The 27,137-nt window shown below is 40.5% G+C and overlaps 1 protein-coding gene across 2 annotated transcripts in view; it reads left to right on the forward strand.

Moving 5' to 3' along the window:
- Nucleotides 1-27,137, forward strand: part of VPS26C (VPS26 endosomal protein sorting factor C) — a 377,577-nt gene that overhangs the window by 136,419 nt on the left and 214,021 nt on the right. The window lies entirely within an intron of this gene.

Consider the following 27,137-nt stretch of genomic DNA (forward strand, 5'->3'; position numbering starts at 1 on the left):
CTGCAACAGTGAATACACTCTAACATCTACATTTACGGTAAGTGTACACAACTGTACTTTTTTTGAATTGTTTATTATTTTACCTTCTTAGTACATATTTATTTTATTATTTCTTCATATAGTATGTATGTGGTGTAGTATACGGATTATGTTGATGCTGTGATCAGTGGTTACTACTACAGGGGAATGTTCATAGGTTCATAGGTAGGTACTAGGCTATTGGCCCTAGGGCCTATACAAGCCTAGCCAAAAAGATAACAAGATACCCTGGCTTTCACCACACAAGAAAATTATTTTCCTGTGCCCCTGTCGAGCAGAGCCACAGAGGTGATCCCTGGGGTGAATTTCCTATTTCACATCCAATCATCAAGATTTTTCTTGAGTGCTAATGAGGAGCTTTGTTTGATATAGATAGGTAGTTGATTCCAGAGTATGGGAAGGCTCTGGGACAGGAATCTATCCCTCCAGCATGTTCTGTTTATTGTGGTGACAAGGTTTAGGTCCCTAGAGAGTGTAGCTCTGAGGGATTGGGATTTCTTTAAGTGGAGCATGTCCAACAGCTATGGGTTTGACATAGCTTTGTATGTTAGGCAGAGATCGCCTCCGAGTAGGCGATATGTGACGGAGTAAAGCTGTAGTTTTTTGAGACTGTCTGCATAGGGCATCTGTTTGAGGCCAGTAATCCTCTTTGTGAGGTATTTCTGTGGCCTTTCCAGTTGTTGTAGAGGTCTTGTGAAGTACATACCAAAAAGGGCGTTGTATAATTGGTCTAATGAGTGACGAGTAGAGGGGAACAATGACCTCCTTTTTTCCTGGATGAGAAACCTTTTGTGATGAGGTGTGCCACGTAGAAGGATTTCCTGACTACTATGGCGATGTGATTATCATAGGAGAGACTACTGTCCACCTGTGTCCCAAGGTCTCTTATCACACTTTCGGTGTTAAGTAGACTACAACCTATGTGGTAGCTCATGGGTATAGAGTTTTTACCAAAGGGGATGATAATGCCCTTTTTGGAAATGAGCTTGAGGCCATGGCTTTGACACCAAGCATCTGTCTCAGTGAGGCCCTTTTGCAGGATGTCCACATTGTTAGGAGTTTCACTTATGGCTCCTAGTTTGCAGTCATCTGCGAACTTCATTAGCCAAAGATCTTCTGTGTTAGCATGTACTTCAGAAAAGTAGATACCAAACAGGAGCGGACCCAGGACTGAACCCTGTGGTACTCCACTTGTCACTGATCTGAAGTCTGATTTGGAGTCTGCTACTTTCATAGTGTGGGTTCTGTCAGAGAGCCAGTTGGCAACCCATATTGTGACATAGGGATTTATACCTAGTTTAGTGAGTTTATCTATAATTCCGGAGTAGGGGATGGTGTCAAAAGCCTTGGCGAGATCTAGATAGGCTGTGTGAACCACCTTACCCTTGTCTACGGCTTTGGTGACTGCTACAAAGAAGTCAATCAGGTTTAGGAGACATGAACTGCCTTTTACAAACCCGAACTGGACGGGGTCCAGAGTTTGGAAATTACCAATGTCTTTATGTATAAGTTCCATGATGATACGTTCCATGGCCTTGCAGACCAGGCTCGTTAGGCTAATGGGGCAGTAGTTCCTGGGGTCCGTAGTGGCTCCCACTTTGGAGTGGGATAACCGTCACTGTGCGCCATTCAGTGGGCACAAAGCCTGAGGTGAGGCTATGATTGAACATTGTGCTTAGGTGGGATGCCAGTTCATTCTGTAGTTCATGTAGAACGCAGTCTGGGATGTTGTCAGGTCCCATGGATGCTGTGTTCATGGCTCTGGAGAGTGTTTTTTACCTGTGCAGCTGTGGTTACAGGAACTTTGCATTCTTCGGTATAGAGGTGGGCCCTTTAGGTGGTTGGGGGGGGGTAAAGTTAGCATAGGTGGTTGGGGGGGGGGGGTAAAGTTAGCACTGAACCTATTTGCCAGAGTGTTGGCATTATCAGTTGGTTCTGTATATTTAGTGCCATTGTGCTTTAACTCAGAGCAGATCTGAGTGTTGCCTTTGAGATTCTTGATATAGCTGTAGAATGCTTTGTGGTTGTCTTTAGAATCAGTGGCGATTTTGTTTTCATAACAAGCTTTAGAGGATTTTATGAGGGATCTCAGCTTCTTATTGAGGCTGACCAATGAGTTCTTCAGTCATGGGATTTTACTCTTTTCAACAGTTTCTTTCTTCTGTTGTAGAGTTTGTTTATGGCAGGGGACCACCATATTGGTTTCCTTTTTTTGGAGGATAGCATCTTGGTTCTGTTAGGAATTGCACGATCCATGCACTCGTGTTATAAAGTGCATTTGTGTGGGATTCAGCAGTCATACTTCTATTGTCCATCTGCATGGGTGTTGTGAAGTTTGCCACTTCTGTCTTAAGAAGCGTGAAGTTGGCTTTGGAGAAATTTTTTACAGTGGTTTCCCTAATGGGGGTGGGATGTGGATGTCTAGGCTGATTAGCTTGTGGTCGGATCTGACCAACAAGGAATTGACCTCTGGTGTGGAACACCAGTCGCCATGTTAGTAATGACCAGGTCTAGGATATTGCTGCCCTGTTGGGGGTGTGGATAAGTTGATCCAAGGCATTGAAATTTATGAATTCCAGAAAATGTTGAGCAAAAGAGTTGGTACATGAGTAGTTTTCCCATTTAATGGTGGGGTAGTTGAAAGCGCCCATTATTAAGGTGTTGGGTTGTACCCTAATATTTTCCAGTGTATCAAGAAATGAGGAGTGGGAATCCTGGGGCATGGTGGGGGGATATGTAGCAAGTTACAATTTGGATTGCAGTCCTACCCAGAGTTAGTTGCACTTGGATAATCTCGGTAACATTATGCTGAGCAACTAGCCTGGAGGTGTGGATATCCTTAATGAATATGGACACGCCTCCTTCTTTAGTGTTTCAGTCACGATTAGGTGGCCGAAAGGTGTGGTATGAATTATAGCCTGGTAATGCATGGTTTCTTTCTGGAGCCTTGAACCAGGTCTCTGTCACTGCACAGATGATGTTCTCCATTTTAAGGAGGGCCTCGAGTGAATGCATTTTGAGGTTTAGACTTCTAGCATTGAGTAGCATTACTCTCCGATTTTGCTTGCTTGTACCTGTTATGGTGATGAATTTGTCATTTGAACCTTGCCTAAAAAAGGCACTATAGGGGTGGCAGGAGCCTTAGCCAGTATCCAGAATCCTAAGGGCAACAGGTACAGGCCATTTCTGGCAAAGCATCGTGGTATGTCGATCATGTCATCCCAGACAGACACATACTGGATCCCCTTAGAATGACACCAGAAGCTTAGCCAATTGTTGAAGTCAATCATTTTGTCCTTGTACTGTGGTATCATTCTGGGTGATGGCAGAATGCTACTCAGGGCTAGGGTCATACCTGCCTGGGCTACAAGATCAGAGAGCTCCTCCATGGCACTCTTTATGTAGTCCAGGGAGGTGCATCTCAGTTCATTCACACCAACATGAACAATGACAGAGTCCTATTTGTACTTGTTGTGGAGTGACCTGAGTGCATTCGTTGTGATGGATCCTGGCACCCAACAGGCAGCCTGACAGCAGCTTTCTCCTTGTTTAGCCTGGTGAGTGGAACATCAGTGTGCCTGACTATAAAGTCACCTATAACTAGAGTGTTTGGTACATTGTTATGCCTTATGGGCTGTGGTTGAGTTGCACACTGAGTTTGTGGGCTATGTGTCATTTGGATTGTGTTTGGAGGTGAAGGTTGCATGTGTTTCTGCTTTGGATGTCTCTGTTGCTTGAGCAGATTTTTATTGAGAGCCTCCGCGAATGTAGGTGTGTTTTTTGTTGCTGTGTGTGTGTGTGTGTTTTGGTGGTGTAGGTTTTGAGGGACTATTTGATGAGTATGGTGTGGTGCAAGTGTTTACCTTCTTCTCTTGACTGTCTAGTCCAGTCTTGGGTGAAGAGAGCTTTGCTTCCAGTTTGGCTATATAAGTGCATCTCTCACAGGTTGTAGTGTTGGGTGGTAGGAAGAGAGGGTTGTCTGTGTACATGAGGCAATTGCCGCATTGCCCTAAGATGCTCAGATTCATCAGGTAGACAGGAGAAAACACCGGGAGCTGACCCTTAGACATGCTTAATTAGGTGCTTATTTGTTAAGTTCTAAAAACTGTTTTCCTCTAGACAAGTGAGGAAAGTTGAGTGCTGTAGTAATTTGTAGCTTATTTAGTGCTTACAACGAGTTCTGAACAAGTGCTGAGCTCAAACAAACAGATTTGAGTGCTAAAACTAAAAAACTGGCTAGTTCTAAGGGAAAATTTGAAGAGTAGACTTTATGGAGCCACGAATAGTTTAACCCTAGCTAAGCGGCAATGCATAAAGTGCATTTTTTTATATATATAACAGTAGCAAATAAGCAAACTGATTTAAACAAATTAACCAATAAAAAGCTAAAAACTGAGCCCCGTTCCAGCAGTATTCGATCAGACAAGTTCTAACTGCACAATCCTGCCACTAGGGTGCAGGAGATCCTTCTCCAAAAAAATATGGTCTGGATTAGTGCTCAAGTTATGCAAACAAAGCTAGATTCAGCAGGTCTGAATTTAGTCTATGCTGCAGCAAACAAGGTTTACCAATTTTAGAAAGAGAAGGTTCAAATAAGCAGGCACAATAAGTCTTTAACCAGAAACTCCCAGCTCAGAAGAGCGGAATCTGCCCTCTCCTCCCACAAGAGTGCAGACCACACCTTCTTAATATAATACACTCTTAGAATAACAGACACCAACCCTTCATTCAGCAATTCCCAACTTAGAAGGATGTAAGCTACCTGTCCTGCCACAACAGTGCAGACCACAAACCTTAATGTAAAACAACTGGTCTGAAGGCCAAGTGCTTCAACCAAAGGCTTAGAATAACAGTTACAGTTTAATCAGGCTACTAACAAGCAGTAATAAATGCAGTAGAATAAATGCAATAAAGTAGGAAGAAACACAAATACAGTAAAAGCAGATGAATAAAGTGCAATTTTTTTATATAACAATAGAAAACAAGCAAACTGATTTAAACAAATTACCCATTTAACCAGTAAAAAGCTCAAAACTGAGCCCTGTTCCAGCAGTCTTCAATCAGACAAGTTCTAACTGCACACTTCTGCCACTAGGGTACAGGGGAATCTTCTCCAAGAAAAGATGGCCTGGATTAGTGCTCAAGTTATACAAACAAAGCTAGATTCAGCATGCCTGAATATAGTCTATGCTACAGCAAACAGGGTGCACCAATTTCAGAAAGAAACAGTTCAAATAAGCAGTCACAATAATCCTTTAACCAGAAATTCCCAGGTCAGAAGGGCAGAATCTAACCTCTCCTCCCACAAGAGTGCAGACCACAAACCTTAATTTAAAACTGGCCTGAAGCCCAAGTGCTTAAACCAGAACTAATACACTTTTAGAATAACAGACACTGAGCCAATAATCAGCAATTTCCAGTTTAGAAGGATATAAGCTACCTGTCCTGCCACAACAGTGCAGACCACAAACCTTCTTAACGTAAAACAACTGGTCTGAAGCCCAAGTGCTTAAACCGAAAGGCTTAGAATAACAGTTACAATTTAATCAGGCTACTATCAAGCAGTAATAAATGCAGCAGAATAAGTACAATTGAGTACTTTTAAGAAGAAGCAAAAGAAAGTGCATTTTTTTTTCTTTTTCCTTATCATAAACTATGTACTAGACTGTATTTGTGCCATTCTTCTTTATGCTATTAATTAATGAATTAATTTTATTTATCTTTATTTAATGTGTGAGTGGTATAGTTCCAGGTCCTTATCCACAACCTGAGGTATGAGGCATAAACAAACACGTCAAATGCAATTAAAAAATATAGTGAAATAAATATATCGGAACAAAATAAGTAAAAGTGATAGTTTTATACATATTGCATTCATTGGAGTTGTCACCTTTTGAAGCAGTTAATAAAATATCACAGCAGGTAAAGTTAAAGATATACATCAGTATTTAAGAATGTTTTATTTAGAAAAGTAATGCACCAAAAGTCTTATTTATTAATGACCACTGTCATTTGTTTAAACAACATTATTATCCTACCACCTTGAAATATGCAGGTTTATATTATTTCACAGATATTCATTAATCTTTTTTTAAAGCTTGAAAGATTGTTTTTTTGAGGGAGACGTTTTTGTGATGCTGGGACCAGTTTAAAGTAAGCTTCTTCACTACTTTTCAATGCAAATTTAGGTTTAATACTGTCGTAGTAAGGTCCCTCATGTACCAAAAGCTTATGGGATATTGCTGGACAGCATTGTTTAAGTAATTTTAACATTGCGTGTTTACTAAAAATGAAGACATTTACAGATGCAAGAAGCCGTTTGGTGTTTTGAATCATTGTGTTATTTTATCTTTTTGCAACAATGCTCAGTATTGTTAAACAGGTGGTTGAACCTTATTATTTTGTTTTATGTACTCTAAAGCAGTGCCTTATGTGGTGACAGAAGCAGTATTTGGCAAGCCACATTCTAATCAAGGTGGTAGCATACTGATGGCAATTGCCTTGCATACCCGAAGTGTGAGTAGCCTTGATATTTTATAGGTAGCTCTTAGTTGTTGAAAGGCTTAAGTTGTTTTGTGTGTGAGTGTGTGTGTGTGTGTGTGTGTGTGTGTGTGTGTGTGTGTGTGTGTGTGTGTGTGTGTGTGTGTGTGTGTGTGTGTGTGTGCCTTATGTGGTGACAGAAGCAGTATTTGGCAAGCCACATTCTAATCTAGGTGGTAGCATACTGATGGCAATTGCCTTGCATACCCGAAGTGGGAGTAGCTTCGATATTTTATAGGTAACTCTTAGTTGTTGAAAGGCTTCAGTTGGTGTGTGTGTGTGTGTGTGTGTGTGAGTAAAATACTTCTCCACCAGATTTATCACTCCAAAGTTCTTTTTCTTAGTGGTAACAAGAAGTGGATTATCAGAAGGATCCGGAATGCATAGAGGGTGTTGATTAGTCTTCATGACAGGCCTTTAACATCAGGAAGATGGACCACCAGCACATAATCTCTCCTGATGCGTAAATTTTGCATTTTGTTTTTTTTTTCATAGAAAAGCTGGCAATATGAAATGTGACTAAGTACACACAAGTGGAAAAGGAATTACCAGGAAGTAGTATAGGCAGCTCCCATTATTGGTCTGGAGTGCCACCTCTGCAAATCAAATAATTTCCATAAGCAGTAACTGTAATGTGAGAGTCAACAAAGGTCAGATGCTGAGTAACTGTAGAAGGGCACTAGTTTAGATCCAATAAGATGGTGGGTATTTGGAACAAAATGCATTTCATGAGTATGTAAGAGAAGGTGATTGTGAAAAATGAGCTTGAGACCTGGTAGAAAATTCTTAGATTTACTATGTCAGATATATTGCTTAGACCACTAACACATTAAAGGATTTAATACCGCAGTTATAAAGAAGAGGAAATGTATTTAAAAGAAAGCCATATATGATAGCTGCATCCTGAGTAGCAGGTTGATTAGAGCCCTCTCCGTGTGAAAACAGAGAATTTGTTTAAAAAGCAAGTAAGTTTCACTTTAGATAAAATCCATTTACTGGTTGGTAATGGTGCTGCCTAGGTAGTGCAAAGAAAAAAATGGAGAAACTAAGCAAAAGGCAGTTTGAAAAGAAGAAAAAGTTGTGGCTGGGAAGAACCTTACACTGTGCAGCAGCAAGCAGTTTAAGATTCAGCTTTAGTGCAAGAGATGGCTTCCACAGCAAATTTTGAGGAAAAAAAATAGTCAATCAACAAAAGGTTGGAAAATACAAGCAGTGTTAATTAGCTATTCAGATGAGCTGATAAAATTGCAGAAATTGCTGACTGAAATGAAGGAAAGACTCGCTAAACACAAAGCTTCATAAGCAGAGTCTTTTCAGAAAGTAGAGTTAGACATAGTACGCAGAGAAACTGGAAGAAACAGATCACATTAATTTTGTGAAACTACAAGTAAGCAAATGTGTTGGTGTTCCACCACAGGATTTATTACTTGAGAAAGACTCATCATGTGTGCGCTCCACATGATGTCATGAGAAAGCTGACAGAAATGTGGTATGAGGGAAAATTTAAAAAAAGTGATACCAGAATGTTTATTAAAAGTGTTTTCAGTGTATTCAGGCAGAAGGGAAGCAAGTTTATGCTGGCAATCAGGAGATGTTAAAAGGCAGGTGTGACACTCCAATTGTTTATATCTAGATACCTTCAGAATATTTTGTTTTCTTGGCGGATAAAAATACATTTTTTGGCACAGAACAAGCTAAGGAGGTAATAAAAAAAAAGTTCAGCTAACATAGTGAGCCAGCAAGCTGAAAGAGGCTCTGCTTCTCAGTCTTTTGACAGTAACAAAGCCTCTAGAGAGCTTTGCCAGTGAAACATTTTCACTTTTTCCAAAGAAAAATGCTTGAGTGACAAAAAGCCTAGGACCTAACCAGAAGAATCTGGAGTACTTTGGACTAGAACCTGAGACCAGTGTTGGGAGACTGAGATGATAAGGAAGAAAACCAGCAACAAATTGAAGTTGCTAATTTTTTATTTTATTTTATTTATTTTACATTTGTTAATCAGGCTGATCCAACTGGATATATGTCCATTTTCAGTGGAGGCCCGGGGAGAAAAGCCCCACACATCAGAAAAGTATTTACAGAACACAGGTACATTCCCAAGTTTTGGCAAGTTATAACAGTTCATTACATCTTGGTTTATGAGTAAGAAAAAACATTCCTAATTACATAACAGGTATGGATTTACATACAAAAATATATTAAAAAAATAAGTAAAAATAGGGCACTTTAAACTAAAAAGTTACACACACATTATTGTTAGTAAAAAGATGCATTAGTTAGTGAAAGTAAGAAGATTAGTGACTGAAGACAAGGGAGGTAGTTAGTTTGGATTTGCACAGGGGCATAGCCAGTGTGATTTAAGGTATGGTTTGAGTTTGGTTTTAAATAGGGTAATTGAGGGTAAGGAGGTTAGGGAGGATGTTCCAGGTTTTCCCCACTGTGTTAGAGAACAGAGAGTCTCTGGTCAGATTGTTGGTTTTACCTATCTGTACCAGTAAATTATTTGATGAGCGTAGGGTCTTCAGGTTATTGTAGGGGGTGATAAGATCAGTGAGTATTGGAGTATTTGTAGGTTGATGTAGGATCTTATGGGCAGTAGTTAATTGGTTCAATAGAATAAGATTTGACAACTCTAACCATCCTAGTTGATTAAGATTGTTGCAATGATGGGTTCTATAGGTAGACCCGGTTGCAAATCTAGCAATATTGTTGTAGGAGATAGGCAACTTGTTTAGATTACTTTTACATAGTTTAGTATAGATAGGGGATGCATATAGTAGGGTTGAGATTAAGTGGGTACGGGCAATTGTGGTCCTGGCTAGTGGAGTCAGAAAGGGTTTGATCCTGTAGAGGGAACCTAGTTTCTTGTTTACTGTTTTTTTAGTGTTGTTAATATGTGGCTCAAAGGTAAGGTTGTTATCGATTAGTACTCCAAGTAGTTTTGTGATAGAATCGGGAGATATGATAGTACCATTGCTAGATGTAACAGTGAAGTTCAGAGGGGGGGAGGCTCTGCGGGTGGGAGTGAATAGTAGCATTTTTGTTTTGTTTGGGTTCAGGATGAGACATCGGTGAAGGAGCCAATTCTCTACCGTATTAAACCCTTTTTGGGTTAGGGACTGAAGTTGTGATGGTGAAGAAGCTGAACATATTAATGTGGAATCATCCGCGTATTGGATACAAGTAGCTTGAGGTAATTCAGAGTGTAGGTCATTTGTAAAAATAGAAAAGAGGAGACGACCCAATATGGAGCCTTGAGGGACACCAAGGGCAATTAGGAGATTGGAAGACAGGTTGTTCTCCCATAATACAGCCTGTTGCCTGTTATTTAAATAGGATTGGAACCACTGTATAGCAAGTGGATCCAGTGAGAAGTTTTCAAGTATGTTTATGTAGCTGGTGAATGACCATGTCAAAGGCTTTTGACAGAACAGTAAAGAGGGCTGAGGATAGAGTGTCATTATTGCTATTTTTATTAATGCAGTCTGTGAAGGATAAGAGAGCAGAGGTGGTGTATGAAATGATCTGAAGCCATGTTGGCGGGTAGCTAGTAGGTTTTCTAGTAGGTGGTTTAATAGTTGCTTATGAATGCACTTCTCCTTGATTTTTGCCAGTGGGGATAATATGGCTGTAGGCTTATAGTTAGAAAAATCTTTGGAATTATCACCTTTATGCAGGGGGATGATATGTGAGATTTTCCAGATCTTTGGAATGGTTCTTTCAGAAATAGTTTTGTTAATGAGGATGGATATGGAGTAGGCTATAGCTTTAGCAGCTTTTTGCAGGTATTCTGCAGGTAGTAGGTCTGTAGAGAGGGTGGTGGGTTTAAGTTTCTGAATAAGGGTGCAGACAAGGGATGTAGGAACAGGTTGGAATTTAAATAGAGGAGGGCTGTTAGGGATATCAGTGGAAGAAGATATAGTGTCGGGGGATAGCTGATTGGCCAGAGATTGAATGTTGTCTGTGAAGAAAGTGTTAAAAGAATTGGCAATTTGGTTAGGGCTGTTGAGATCAGAGCCTGAGGGGGTGGGTGTAGTTGAGCGACCTGGGTGTAAAAGTTTATTGATACCAAACCAGAATTTTTGAGGTTTATTTTGGTGGGTTTGTTGGAGGTGACAGTAAAAGTTTTATCTGACAATATGGATTGTTTAGTTTCATTTCTTAATTGTCTAAACTATCCATCTCATTCAATAGTGTAGACGTGAACTGTAGATTGTATATTATCCTTGTAGTCTGCCTCAGATGATGGATAATCTGCCCTTGTAGCGGACCTGAGCTGGCATCTTTTCTACAACAAAGCTCACTCTAGCAATTGTGCTCCTCCTGTTTCCCATATTGCAGTCATGTCATCAGTCCTTCAAATCTTTCTTGCCTCCATCCTCTTCAGCTGTAATCTTCAGTGCTTCTATTCACTTCCAGATAAGTGCTTCCTTTCCACAAATTTGTCAACTTCTTGTCAAATACGTTTTGTACTGTATAATTGTTTAAAAAAAGAATTTGCTGTCTACTCCCTTTCTCCCAATTATGCTAAGGTCTAATCTCTCAACCTTCCAGTGTTTCAGTAATTTCTGATTTATATATATTTTTTTTCTCTACTGGTGTTGTGACGGTATTTAATTGCTGCGTTGATAGTTACTACTTCTTGTAATTGTGTTAAACCTTGGCTCAAGATGATTGTCACTGCTGAAGTGACACTCCGACCCCCATGTGCAAAATAGGAAAAGGGGTTGAGGATGAATGGATTTGTGTGTGTGTGTGTGTGTGTGTGTGTGTGTGTGTGTGTGTGTGTGTGTGTGTGTGTGTGTGTGTGTGTGTGTGTGTGTGTGTGTGTTAGACTGTTCCTTTTTTTGGTAGTTACGGATAATGCTTTGTGCTTTTAAGAAGTGTAGAAAGTATGGACACAAAATTTCTCTCCAAGACACCCACACAATTTGTACTGTATTGTGTGTCTGAGCCTGTAGTACCTCCAGGCTTCTTGTAAGACTTTTTGGGCCTTGCTCATCACTATAAGCAGTGAAACAAACTTATTCTTGTATGTCTCCCCACTATGTTTGATTCTAAAAACAAATCTTGAGACAAATCTAATGGCAAGGGGAAATCTAAAGGTAAGCATAGAGAGAGGAAAAAAGAAAAGAAGAAATGAAAATCGAGGATGCTCTTTTGGTTTCCCTGTCCAAGGTGTTGAAACATTCACCATCTGCCAAAGCCTCAGACCCTTTACCTGTCAAACCTTTGGTCTCTGTACGTATCTGTACTGAACTGGTCTTCATTCCTGACAAGTCTCCTAGAAGGGAAAAACAGAGGAGTGAACCTTTTGAGCGAGACCTCTCTAGATTCCTCTGCTCCCCCCCCTCCAACACACACACACACGCATCCTCATTTGTGTCTACTAGGTCTGTCAAGAGTGCCAGCAGATTTAACTAAGATTGCCTTACAAGGGCCTTCTCATTTCTCTCTGCCTCTAGAGAGGATCAGGCTAGCACACTTACTCCTGTCTCTCTTTAGCTTCTTCCCTGACACATGTCTCAGCAGGGTTAGTAGCAGAGCCCACATCAGTACCTTAACATTCCTCTTCAGCACCAATTGGATCTGATTCCAGAGTGACAAGGCCCCATCCAACCCACTCAACTCTAATTTTCTCAGATCTGAACAGTTGTGAATGGTGAACCCTCTGTACTGAGTCTTTGTACCCATCTTTGGCCCTAACCTGTTCAGTGACTTTCTTGATGGCAAAGACTTCAGCATTAGAGGTGTTGGATTCGCTTTTGATTCATCAGCTGACCGGTTCCTCTGTATTGGAAATGCTGTTGTAGCCATCAGTGTCCTAGTGTAGGGGTTCATGTCAGCATTTGCTTTCATTGAGAGGATGACCACCCATCCATCAATGCAGGAAGGGAATGCACTCTGTCTCTCCTCATCCTTTAGACCCAGCTATGTTTGGGTGATTGAGCTCTTATCAGTGACCCACAGGGTAGAGCAGCACTGAGCATTTTGATTCTTCCCTTCCACATAGAATCTAAAACTCTTCTGGGTCTACAGAAGTCCCCTCACCTCAGGTTCCGAGGATGTGGATGTGTAAAAGGAGACTCGTAGATTTTCATATGGAATCACTCACTCTAGATGCCAACCTTGATAAAGTGGAAAGTTCCCCCATTCCCTTCCTGATGACCCTAGGTCTGAGGAAAGCCTACCAGCCCCCCTTTCCCTGGATAAGGTGGTTTTATTTGAGGCAATTAGGTTTGTTGTCCCTCCTGCCAATGAAATAATTGATCTGGTGGTGGGAGTGGGCATGGCAAGAGCCCATTTCCAAACAAACCAGATAAGATCCTGTGCTTGGCCAGGCACAGACCATACTGGATCAAGCGCCTCCTTATTGATTTGATTATTGTATCAGTGGCCAGTATTTTTTGAGGAAAGTTTAATGGTACATCCTCCTAATAAGGAATCCAAGATGATAAACCAAATTGGGAAAAGATCTTGCATCTCTTGTATTTTTTCCTTCTGAACACTCAGCTATTTAACCCACATGACAAGATTCCAGAGACCTAGTGGGACAAGCATTGAGGTGTCTTAGGAGAGGCCTCTTATCACTGACATCAGAGACCAACTTGAATTTCATATAGCTACCATGTTGTTAGCCAGCAACCTCCACCTGAAGCACAACACAGAAGATAGTATGGTTAGGGCAGCAGCCATCAGTATTGTGTGCCATACCTAGCAGAGTCTCTATGACTTTGTGGACAGCTTTAAAGCATCATTCTTAAATACCATTTATGAGGAAAAATGTTATCTGCAGTTACAGTGCACTTTGAGACCCTGTGACAGATCTTTTGCAGGAACCAGAAGGGCTCTAGGTTTTTATCAAGTACATATCTGTTCATCTCTAGCTGAAAGGGTCCCATATGTTCCCATATCTAGATGATTGGCTCCTCATCACCACAAGAAAATCCCTTATCTTAGTAAGACAATGTTTGCATCATTTGTGTCTGTCTTTGGCATTTCAGACAGACCAATCCAAATTGGAGCCTTCTGAAACCATATAATCCATTGGATGCCATATGTAAAATAAATGAAGATAAACAAAGGCTGTACACATGAATGAATTGGTTCAGCAATAGTAAATGTAAAATAAATAAATACATATTTCTCAACTATCCCTGTGTTTGCTCTGTCCCTCCTCATCCCTCTGAAAGCTGGCTATTTTGGAAGAAAAGGTGGTGGGTTACAGTTAATAAATAGATTTAATAGACCACTTTTACTTCAGAAAATGCACAATAATTCACATTCTCTTATTCTGTCAACTTCTCATGTTATTTTTATTAATATTAAATAATATTTTAAAAACTAACCCCAAGTACCCCTGATCATTTCTGGAGTTGTTCCTGATTCTGGAAGATAACAAGCTTATCAAACAGAATCATATTTAGAACTATCCGAAGCAACCAAAATTTCAACCCTGACCACTTCCAAACTGAATTACAAGCAACTAATTGGTCACCCTTAAAATATCTCCCACTGGATGAAGCAGTTACCCGTTTCAACTCGAACTTTCTAGCAATCCTTGACAGCCATGCCCCTAAGCACTTTATTAAAATTAAATCTATAACAGCCCCTTGGCTTACAAAGGAAACCAAAGAAAAAATTCAGTATAGAAATAAAATCGGGAACAGGTGGAGAACTACTAGAAACCCCTTAGACCAACAAATGTTCAAAGAAATTAGAAATAAAACAAAAAAAGCCATACTTGATGATAAAAAAAACTATTACGGCCACCTCCAGCAATCAAACCAAAACAATCCAAAAAAATTTTGATCTAGCGTAAACAGACTACTTAGACCAGGCCAATCCTCCACACCAGCTCCTAGTGGTGCTTATCCTGACAATCAAAGGCAAACTGCTAATGCCTTTAATTCCTACTTTACAGAAACCATCCAAACACTGGCAAATCAGCTCACAGCTGACAGTTCTTCTCTCCCAACTCATGCCACAAACTCTCTTCCAATACTCCACTGTCAACCAGTTCCTACTTCCCTGATCTTCAAGATCTTACACAAACTAAAACCATGCACCCCTTCAGCAGACCTACTACCCTCTGAATATCTACAAAAAGCAGCCAAAGCTATAGCATACCCTGCTGATAAATAGAACCATACAAAAAAGCACAATACCAACCACCTGGAAAATCTCCCACATCATTCCCCTACACAAAGGTAGAAATTCCATAGAATTTTCTAACTATCGTCCTATTGCGCTTCTCTCCCCCCTGGCGAATAATGATAAAGTGTATCCATAAACAATTACTGGAACATCATCTCCAGAATAATTTTCTGGCTAACTGTAAACATGGTTTCAGACCCTTTCATAGCACAGCTACTGCCTTATTTTCCTTCACTGACTGCATTAATTTCAACCGCAATAACAACACTCTCTCCTCTGCTCTTTTTATCGACCTCTCTAAAGCATTTGATATGGTCAACCATAATCTACATATTAAAATTTTACAATCCTTTTCTCTTGATACAATGGTTATAACATGGTTTGTCCTATTTAGATAATCGCCAACAGGCTGTCCTATGGGAAAACAACCTATCATTCCATCTCCCTGTTACCCTTGGCGTCCCTCAAGGGTCCATACTGGGACCACTTATCTTCTCAATATTCATCAATGACCTTAACCAAGCTATTCCCCTAGCAAACTGTGTACAATACACAGATGACTCAACAATAATCTGCTCCTCCAAATCACAAACCCAACTGCAGTCTCTAACCCAAAACATGCTTACTATAACAGAGAACTGGTTCCTACAACGTTGCCTCCTTTTGAACCCTAAAAAAACTAAACTCCTCCTTTTTTCTCCTACAAGGAAGTCACCCCCAATCAATTTCTCAGTCTCTTCCAATAATGACATACTTATATCCCCTGATCCTACTACTAAATGTCTAGGGGTAACTATAGATAATAACCTAAAATTTGATACCCATATCAATAATACCATAAAAACTGTTAACAAGAAACTAGGATCTCTTTACCAAATAAGGCCTTTCCTCTCTCCCTTAGCCAGGGCCACTATTTCCCTTTCCCATCTCATCTCCACTCTTCTCTATGCTTCATCAATATATACAAACCTGTCTAAAAACAATCTACACAAACTGGAAACCTCTTATAACAACATTGCCAGATTTGCTACTGCTTCTCCTTTCAAGACTCATCATTGTAACAACCTGAAGTAGTTAGATTGGTTAGAATTTCAGAATCAGATCCACTTTAACCAATTGACTATTGCTCATAAGATCCTCTACCACCCCACAAATACACCAATACTCTCCAGCCTTATCACCCAATATAGAAATCTTGACACTTTACGATCATCAAGGAAACTTCATGTTGCTACCTGCAAATCTAACATGGCAGGAAATGCCCTGTTCTCTAATGCAGTGGGCAAAAAATGGGACCAACTCCCTAATGAACTAGCATCATTGTCCTCCTTTATACTGTTTAAGAAAAAAACGTAAATACTATCTTAAAACACATTGATTATGTCCCTGTTCTAATCCAGATTAACCCTATCTTGCACCTATATGTCCTAATGTTGAAACTTTAAGATGTATCTGTAAAACAGCTTTGATACCTGAATTTCTATTCTACTGTAGATTGTACTGGTTATAAGGGGAATTTTTCTGTTTGTGTTTTTTTCTATATTTTTTTTCTCTGTCATTACTGTTAACTTTTTTGTCTGACAAGCAATCTGTAACTTACTGTAATGTTATGTTATGTTCTATTTTTGTTTCTAGTCTTTTATGTGGAGCTTTTCTCCCCAGGCCTCTACTGAAAATGGACATGTATCCAGTTAGACTAGCCTGGTAAACAAATGTAAAATAAAAATAAATAAAAATAAATAGTCACACTTATAGGATGTCATCTGTACGCATCCCTGAAAACTGAAAAAATACCATAGGGCAGACTTCTGTCCCTCAGGTCTGATTCTTTTCCAGATGTCGGAAGGGAAACCCCCCTTCCAGCTTCCAGGGTGCTATGGGCATTGGGTATGATGGTGGCCTCTGTAACTGTGGTTCCCCGTGCCAGGTATCACATGAGTGTTCTAATGGACATTCACACGCGGTGGTCTTAGTCCGTACATCCTCTCAACTTTCCTATATGTCTACCTCTGTCTACAGACATCATCTGTTCTAGTGGATACAGTCTCCCTCAGTCCCACCAGGCTGACCATTCCTGCTACCCCTGACATCTGTCATGGTCACCACAGATTCCTACTCTCTTGGGTGCAGGGTCACTTCTAAGGGAAAAACTTCCACAGGACATGGACAGAACAAGAGGTTCATCTTCACATGAATGGGGTGGAGATGAGGGTGGCCTTCCTTGTGTTGTAGGCTCTACAGAACTTCATTCTCCAGAGTGTGACCTTAATCCACACAGACCACACCTCTGTAGTGTGGTATATCAACAATCAAGGAGAAACCTTCTCATTCCTGCACTACCAGAAGGCTATGAGAGTGTGGCAGTGGATGATATCTTCACAACACTTTTTAACTGCTGCAAATATTCCAGGTGATACCAACCTCTTAACAGACACAGTCTCAGACCGGGCATTTTGATGCTTCACAAGTGGTTCCTTAATACAGCAGCAATGCCTTGCCATGGCCTCTTCACCTCAATGATCAATAAGCAACAGCTACTTTGCTGTCATCCCTGTACAGGAAGAGAGACATAAGGGAATGCTGATCTTTCTTTGTCCACTTGGTCTTCTTTATGCCTTCCTATTTTTCTTATAACCAGGTTTCTACGGAAAGTATCACTGTGCAAGGCCTCAGTCATCCGCATTGCCCCATTTTTGCCCAGACAGGCATGATTTGCCATGCTCTGGCCTGTGCTCAAAAAACATTCCTGGTTGCTAGATCCCCTTCTGGATCTCATCACCTCTGTAAGGTAAACCTCACCCTGGACGTCTGCCTGAAATTAACCACATTTTTTTTTATTTTTCAGTTCCAATGATGGCCAGTGATTTCATCCTTTTTTTCCCAAAGTCTTTCATATCCCCTCAACCTCGCAGAAAGACACCATCAGGAAAATTTACAAAAGTAAAAGAAAGAGATTTTCATTTGGGGCAATCAGTCTATGGCTAGACCTCTTCTCAGCCCCCTTTTCTTTAGTCCTTCAGTTTCTGGCAACAGTTTTTGACTTAACCATAGTTAATCCACAATCAAGGTTAATGTAGTGGCCATATCTAATTTCCATCAAGGGTTCAACTCTACTACATTAGCCTCCTAAAAAAAGTTTGAAAAGCCTTTATAAAAGGGATCTTTCTTTTTAAACCTGCCATAGAAAACACTCGTCATCCATGGGATTTGAATTTGTTTTACACATTCTTACCCAAACTCCTTATGAACCTGTCTGTTCCTGCAGTTTTAAAAACACCTATTGTGGAAAACTTTCTTTTTTGTCTCAATTACTTCTGCAAAGATTATATCAAAACTATACACACTTTTGCAACCCCCCCCTAGCTTTGCATAAAGACAAAGTATTTCTCAGACCTAACCCTTCCTTTTTACCTAAGGTCACCTCAGAATTAGTCTTGAACCAGAATACTCACTTTGCCAGTTGATAGCTCCATTTTTACCTTCACTGTACAAAACACTTTAAAGATAACTAGTTCTGTCTCTTTTTCATTTGCTAAACTAGGCTCCAAGGTTTCCAAAGTCACTTTGTCCAAATGACTGTCTGACTGGGTTATGCACATTTGCTATGTTGACAGTAAGTCTCTTAACTCGAGGCCTAAGGCCCCATTCTACAGGGTCAATTGCTACTTCAGCTGTGTTCTTCAAGAATTCCTCTGTTGATGACATTTGTGCTGCTGCAGCTTTGTCATTAGTGCATACCTTTATCAAACAAGATATGATTTTTTTTGTAAAAGTAAAAAATATTGTAGCCAAACATTTGGTGTTTATGATGTGAAAAACAATCACAGGTCTTGTAAACATATTAAGAAATGTTTTGGAAAAAGTGTATAAAGCAGAAGAATGGGGAAAACCCGAAAAAGCGCAGCTGGAAATATTTATGGAAGACTTAATTATGCCAATGTTGGAGGAAGTTGAGGCCCAACAACTAATAGATAACTTAAGAATTAGTGTTAAGATATTGATAGTAAGAGATGAGATAAAAACGATGATGTGAAGTCAATCAGCAAGGAAGCCTCTAGGAACAAATGGTATTCATGTGGAAATTTGGAATTAAGGAGAGAAGAAAGTGATAAAGATCTGGATGGTTTTGCTCAACACCATTTAAAAAGGGGAGGGGGAAAAAATTGGTGGATTTATTTACCTAAAAAGGCCAAAGGCCCTTCAGATCTCACATCATATAGGCAGTATAGGGTAATATAAGAAGGATACATGAAAGACTGAAGGCAAAAGAATTATGGTAGGGAGAGTTCCTATTTGACAAGCCTTGTTTGGACAATGGAATCAGGCAGTTATGTCCTTTTTCCCCACTATTTGCATGTTTGGAGCTGTTGGCAAGGACAATAAAGGATTTTCAGATCCAAGGATGTATTTGGTATGGTAATCAAGAAAAATTAGTTTTATTTGCAGGTGGAATTATCCTGTACTTGATAAATGCAGAAATGTATATTGTGGTATTGTGAAACGTTATGAGACAGTCTTATGTTTTTGGAGGTTATAAAATAAATGAAGATAAAACAAAGGCTATAGTGGTAAACTATGTACCCATGAATGAATTGGTTCAGCAGACATTGATAAGATTAGGCACTGGGCTAAATGGATTAAAAAGGATTCTGTTATGGCAGCTGTGGGTATATGAAAAGAGACTAAACTAAAGATAATACAAAACTGAGAGCCTAAGAAGCTCTTGATTATGGATATACATGATCAGACACAAGTGATGACAATGTTGTTATTGCTTTTACTCTTGCATGCAGGTCAGTTGTGTTTTTATTAGTCAGGGGAGAAGATGTTCTTCATTCCACATTGCTGCAGTCCTAACCATTGGGTAGTCCGCTGTCCAGTCGGCCCGAATACCAAAGTATATGGCTGACGTCGGTCAAGGTGCATTAGACTGATGTCAGGACGTCAGGGTACTAATGCGCATGACCGACGTCATATCCTCAGTCTTTTTTGCCGCATGGTCCGATGCAGAAGCAGTTTTGCGAGTGCAGGTTGGCGTTCTGAAATTTTCTGAAGTCGGAGTTTCAGACCGAATCAAAGTTGGCTAAGTACCCGTTGGGAACATTTTGGTTTTTCTTGCCTCAGTATTTAACCGGATGTCAGAAAAAGTGAATAACTGTATTTCTTGTGGGAAACAGATACCTCATAGGGATTACCATACTTTGTGTATACCTTGTTTAGGGCCTGAGCACGGCGTTGTTGGATGCCGCTCTTGTGCTAGATTTAACAAACGCACTATTAAGAGAAGGTTAGACTGTGCCAGGTTAGTGTTTGGGAAGCGTTGTAATTATAAAATGCCGTTGGATGCTCCGGCGCCGCTTCCAAAAAGCGCAAGGACAAAACAGCGAAGCCTAGGGTTGATGAACCGGCAGTCCCGGACGTCGGTTCTTTAGAAACTCAGTGGAGCCAGAGGTTTTGCCAGGAGTTTCTTTGGAGTCTCAGGCAGAGACTTTACTGTTACAGGATGTGCCTTCTCAGGAGGTAGGCCAGGCTGAGGGGGCTTCTCAGGTAACTGTTCTTCCCTCTCTTCCCAAGGTAGTTAGAGCCTCTCCTTCTGTTTTCAAAACTTCTTTGAGAGGTAGGCCAAGTTTAGCTTCAGTGGGGGCTTCTCCTAGCACTTCAGGTTCTGTGCCTAAGAAACATATGCTTAAAATGGCAGAAGATTTGATTACTATGATTAGAGGTTCTATGCCCCTCCTGATAAGAGGCCTAGGGTGGAACCTGAGTTTGAGAGTTTTGAACAGTGTTCAGAGGCTTCTGAGTCTTCTGCGGAAGACTTGCAGGAGTATCCTCCTTATTCTGATTCTGATGTGGATGATTCCACTCCTACAGCTTCTCCTCCTGAGGATTTCTCATTTTCAGAGACTCTGCATTCCATGAGGGAGCACTTTAAATGGGAAGGCCAAGATTACTCTGATTCCAGGAAAAGGCTTAGGGAATTCTTGTTTTACCCCAGCATAGGCCCTTAGCTATACCTCCTGTGTTGAATGTGGTGGAAGATGTTTTGCAGAGGCTTCCCTGAACCCTGATTCTTTGCCTCCTGCTCCTGTTAAACCTGATAGGTACTATAGGGTGCCTGAAGCTCATAAGTATCTTTTAAGAGTCCTAGGGCAGACCCGAAACTGTTTCTCAGGGACCTAAAGGTGTTAAGGCCTCTGTTGTTAAAAACCCTGTTCCCACTGATAAAGAGGCAAGGGCTTTGGATAGATGGGGAAAGAAAGTGTATACTTCTTCCACTTTAGCCATGAGGGCGTTGAATTGTCAGTTTCACATGCTAAAATATCAAAATTATCTCCTTTCACAATTGAAATCTAAGGTGGATGCTTTGGCGGAAGGTATTGAGTGTAAAGAGTTGCTGGATTTAGTTCATGTGTCTGAACAAGTGGGTAAGCATTCTTTGCAATGTGGTTTTGATGCTGTACAGGCCTCCTCGAGGGTGGCTGCCACTAGTTCTGTTCTTCGCAGGCATGCCTGGTTGAGGGATCAGAATTTAGCTGAGCATGTTAAGACAAGGATTTTGGATGCTCCTTTACAGTCTGATGTGTTGTTTGGTTCGCCTGTGGAAGCAGTTTTAAAGAAAATGGAGGACAAAGCTAAGTCTATGCAAACTGTTAAAGATTTTTTGCAGGTGCAGCCACCGAAGTTTAGTAGAAATTGGCCTACTAAGGGATGGACATATCCTGCTTATGATTCCCAGTCTAGGGGTGGTAGGGGCAGAGCTCAAGGTTCTTTTAGGCCTAGAACAGGGAGTTCACCTGCTCAGACTTCTGGTGAGGGCAGGGGTCAGTCCTTTCGTAAACAGACCCAATGACCTGCCTTTTCAGCTGCCAGTAGATTCTCGTCTGGCAGCTCCTTTGGGAGGAAGACTGTCTCTTTTCAAAGAAAATTGGGATTTAATTACTCAAGACAGATGGGTGTTGGATATCATTCACCAAGGTTACAGGTTTTATTTCCATACATTGCCCCCTTTCAAAGGCATGCCAGACGTTCCTCCTCCACAAAGGAAAGAGGCTCACAAGCAAATTTCTCTGTTACTCCAAATAGGGGCCATTCAGCCAGTCCCTGTATCAGAAAGGGGCCTAGGATTTTATTCTCGCCTGTTCCTAGTACCAAAGAAGGGGAACATGTGGAGACCAATTTTGGATTTATCTATCCTCAACACTTATCTGGACATTCCCAAGTTCAAGATGTTGACGTTACAACAGCTTTTACCTCTGCTGGGCAAAGATCACTGGATGGTAACTTTAGATCTCAAGGAAGCTTACCTTCATGTGCCTATAAGACTAAGTTGCAGGAAGTATCTGCGTTTTCGAGCTGGAAATTCTCATTATCAGTTCTCTGCATTGCCCTTTGGCTTATCTACTGCCCAGAGTATTCACAAAGGTTCTGGCTCCAGTGATAGCTTACTTCAGGCTAAAAGGAATTCAAATCTATCCTTACTTGGGCGACTGCCTGATTCTGGCTCAAGAAAAGGAAGACCTTCTACAGCATCTGGAATATGTTATAGCAGTGCTAAGATGCCTAGGGTATTCTGTGAACGAAATAAAGTCCAGTCTAGTACCCTCTCAAGACATGTGCTTTCTGGGTGTGAGACTGAATACAGCAGCCCAGATGGCCTTTTTAACCCCGGACAAACAAAAGAGTCTATCCCTTTACTTCCATCAACTATCTCATCAGTCCGTGCTGACTGCAAGGACAGTCCTTCAAGCATTAGGGTTCATGGCATCTTGTATTCTGGTGCTTCCCAATGCCAAACTGCATATGAGGAAGCTGCAATGGTATCTCAAAATGTATGGACACAGCACTGCCAGGATTTGGACACTGTCATTCAAATAATACCTTGCCTTCAAAAAGAATTTTTGTGGTGGGCTCAGGAATGTCACCTAAACAAGGGACTCTCTGTGACCCGGCCAGAGGCGAGTCAGATTTTAACGACAGATGCCTCGGACATTGCTTGGGAGCTCATCTAAATGGAAAGTGGATACAAGACAAGTGGCCTGCCAGACTACAGCATCTACATATCAACATGAAGGAGATGTTAGCAGTCCAGTTTGCATTAATGGCTTTCAAGGAGTTACTTCTTCCAGGGCAGGTGTTGATTCTAACAGACAACACAACTGTCATGTGGTACATCAACAAACAAGGGGAACACATTCTTATCCTCTATGCAGGCAAGCAATGATTTTATGGGAGACTGCGCTCAGCTTGCAACTAACTCTTCAGGCAAGGTTTCTGCCGGGAGCACAGAACTCCTTAGCAGATGTGTTAAGCAGACAAATCATGGATCCCCACGAGTGGAAACTGGATCTTCATGTATTTCAGAAATTGACAGTGTCATGGGGAACTCCAGACATAGATCTGTTCGCTTCTCCACTAAACCACCAGCTGCCAAAGTTTTGCACAAAGGGGTTTCATCACACAGCTTGGAAAGTGGATGCTCTTTCTTTCAGTTGGAAAAATCTTCATGTGTATGCCTTTCCACCTCTGCCTCTTCTTCCAAAGGTGCTCTTAAAGGTCAGACAAGACAAGCCAAGGATGATTTTAATAGCTCCAGATTGGCCTCGGCAACACTGGTACCCACTACTAAGGAGTCTGGTAAGGAAGCCTCCATGGCCTTTACCTTTGATTCCACATCTGTTATCTCAGAAGGACGGTCACCTGCTCAATGTCAAGCTTCACTCTCTTCATCTAACAGCCTGGCATATTCTGTGTTGAAACACAGCAGGTCTCAACTTCCTCAACAAGTTTTAAATGTGATTATGGAAGCTAGAAGACCTAGTACAAGGAAAGTGTACGCAGAAAAATGGAAGAGATTTTTATTTTGGAGTACAGCAAAGAATTTGGAGATTTCTGAGCCTAATTTGAGTGTGGCTCTTCAATATCTTACTGAGTTATTGGACAAAGGTTTGTCCTTCTCTTCCATTAAGATTCATGCTGCAGCAATTTCAGCTCACTATGATTGTGACCCACCATTGTTTTCGCATCCTTTGTTCAAGCAGTTTCTTAGAGGGCAAAGAATATAAGACCCCACGTAGAGCTCCTACTCCTGCTTGGGATCTCAATTTTGTGTTGGAAAAACTTACTCTACAACCTTTTGAGCCTGCGGCTACTGCTGAATTGAAATACTTGTCATGGAAGACTGCTTTTCTGTTGGCTATTACTTCTGCAAGAAGGGTGTCTGAGTTGCAGGCCCTTATGGCAGTAGAGCCCTTTTTGATTTTCCATAAGGATAGGGTATCATTACGTACTAATCCTTCCTTTATGCCTAAGGTGGTTTCTAGTGTGGCGTTAAACCAAACTATTCATTTGCCTACTTTCTATGCAGATCCCCAAAATAAGGGGGAAAAGATTTTGCACACTTTAGATGTCCATAGGCAGTTGCGTTATTATTTAAGCAGGACTAAGGATTTCAGGCAGTCTCAGCAGTTGTTTGTCTCTTTTGCATTGAGTTCTCAGGGCAAGCCTGTGTCTAAACAAACTATTTCTAAGTGGATTGGGTTTTGCATTTCATTTTGTTACTCCCATCATGGCAAAGAGATTCCAGCTGGGATTAGGCCTCATTCCACTAGGGCTACTGCCACTTCAACAGCATTTCTAAGGGGGGTGGCAACTAAGGATATTTTGGAGGCAGCTACTTGGAGTTCAGTGCATACTTTCTCTAAGCATTACCATCTTCCTCTCTACTCTAAATCTAGGGCTGGTTTTGCCACAGCTATTTTGCAAGGCATGTTGACAGCTCCTGCTTCCTTATGATTTGCCAGCCTCCCTTACCTCTGCTTTGGGATTCTACCCAATGGTTAGGACTGCAGCAATGTGGAATGAAGAACATAGTACAGTTTTGTACCTACCATAAATGTAGATGTTCGAGGATCCACATTGCTGCAGTCCAATTTACCCTCCCTCCTTCCCCTCTGTGTTTAGGGGTGGTGGCGTGTGCTAGTATATATATATATATATTCTTGTGCATTTGTATATATTGTATATATGTTTGGTGCAGGGTTTTTTGGTGTTTTGGTTTGGGCTTTGTCTTTTTAGGGTCTTCTGACATCTGGGGCAAGAAAAGACTGAGGATATGACGTCGGTCATGCGCATTAGTACCCTGACGTCCTGACATCAGTCTAATGCGCCTTGACCGACGTCAGCCATATACTTTGGTATTCGGGCCGACTGGACAGCGGACTACCCAATGGTTAGGACTGCAGCAATGTGGATCCTCGAACATCTACATTTATGGTAGGTACAAAACTGTACTTTATGGATGATGATGATTCATAAATCTTGTCTTTCCCTCCAAATCAAATATCTTCAGTGTTTTAAGTGGGATAAACTGATTCTTCTTGAAGAGCAGTGTGGCTTAGTTACCTGATTTGAAGGGTACTTGAGAGCTATGCAGTTAAGGTTCATGTACAGTTAACTTGAGCAGAATGTTTAAATCAAAGTGGGAAAGGATGATATGGGGTGAAAGAAATAGAGAGAGAGAGTAGGGTTTTTGATGCAGGTCTGTAAGGAGGATAACTATACAAAATATTATAAAGTAGTGGAAAGTATTCTATAAATTAAGCCATTATGGGAATGAAAAAAGGAGATTTCACCAATAGGTATGACAGCAAGTCATGGTATAGAAAATTCTCGAATTTACTGAAGAAAATTAGCAAAGGAATCAAGTTACTGGGGGCAAATATCTTGAGAAGGAAAGGTAACAGAGTGAGATGAGGCCAAGGTTAAAGGCTACATTTCCTGCCAGGGATTGATAACAGCATATAGACAAAGAGAAGGGGATAGGGGAATGCTGCATGAACACCAGCTCTGATGGAGTTTTTAATAGCGTCTAGAACAAAGCTACTGTAAAGAGATAATTAGTAATACAGAGATAATTAGTAGTGCATATAAAATCTTGCTTGATAACTCCAATAATTAATCAGGGGAGGTTAGAAAAGATTGGGAAGAGAAAGCACAAAGGCAATTTACAAAGGAATAATAGGAGAACATCTGTATAGCTCTTAAGTATGTAACAAAATTTACAATATTTAGGATTTGTGCAAATAGATGTTTTTATACCCCAAGCAGGCATCAGAGAATTTCTCCTGTGGTAGATAGCAATTGCTACAGATATGATGGGAAATAGAGTGGTAACCTGGAGTGTGTTTTTGTGAATGTAAAAAGTTGGCAGATTTTAAAAATTCCATATAGTGTACTCTGTAAGAAATGCTGGGGAAGCAAATGGTTGTAACTAAAGAAATTATTATTTTGAGCTGGGATATAGGAGCTGCATTGCCCAGACATGGTAAGGCCTTGCTAAGTCTAATGTTACTGGCTGCCAAAAAAGCAATTTATTGAAAAATGGAAATCAAAAAACAATTGCTAGAAAATGGAAGTCAAAATCAATTTTAATTGAAGTTCAGAATATTGTAAAGGAGATAAAAGAACTGGAGGTGGGATCTTTAGTAAAGGAAAGGAGCAAGCAAATTGCATAGAAATAAATGGAATGTGTGGGAACAATATATGCAAAGAATAGTGTTTAGGAAAAGGAGTGAAGTTAAAGGGAAGGCAGGAACTGATCAGTTTATGTAATATTGGAATGAATGATTATTAAAATACATGTTTAATGTATGAAAATAATGAAAACAAATTACTATTCATTATTTTCTTTTAATGCAAGTGTACATGTCATTGTTTAAAATGTGAAGATTTAATAAAGATGTTAAAACAGAATGGTGTCAGCGTAGCCAGTGAGTAATATATTTAAGTATTCACACGGGGTCAAAATAGCAGACCCCTGCCACACATCTTAGAAATTGCAGTAGAATCTGTCTTATCCTGCCTCTCTTTAACCGGCCATCACATTTCTGCCATAGCCTTAGCAAAAGACAACAGAGCACTTCCGCCTTCTCTGGGCTAAGTAATGACAGACATTTGAGTTTTAGACTTCATATTCATTAGGAAAATGCATACTAACACAAATCCTATTCTAGCTGATTTTTAACCTATAAATATTATTTTGTATGCTTTTTCTGATTAACCATCTGGTCCCAATGAGACTGGATAAGAGGGAGTCTACTGTATACACAAAATTGTGTATGCCTCTCTCATAGCCAACAGTTGTAACACAGTCCATGATCTCAACTGTCTTCTTAAATTGTTCTTGACTTTTTTGGTTTACTTCAGCTCTGTTGCATATACAAATTTGAACAGCAGTGTTTAATACAAGTGTAATAGTTCTGTTTATTGTGCTTCCAAATAGTTCATTTTTTGTTCAATTGTATTTTCATTCTGTAAATAGCAGACATAATTGTGCAGAAAATTGTACCTCTACTCAGTCAGTTTTGTGAGATTTACATCCGAATGTCTAATTAATATAATTT

This window comes from Protopterus annectens, chromosome 5.part0 (assembly GCF_019279795.1).
Source record: "Protopterus annectens isolate FY-2018-M chromosome 5.part0, PAN1.0, whole genome shotgun sequence".
Classification (NCBI taxonomy): Eukaryota; Metazoa; Chordata; order Ceratodontiformes; family Protopteridae; genus Protopterus; species Protopterus annectens.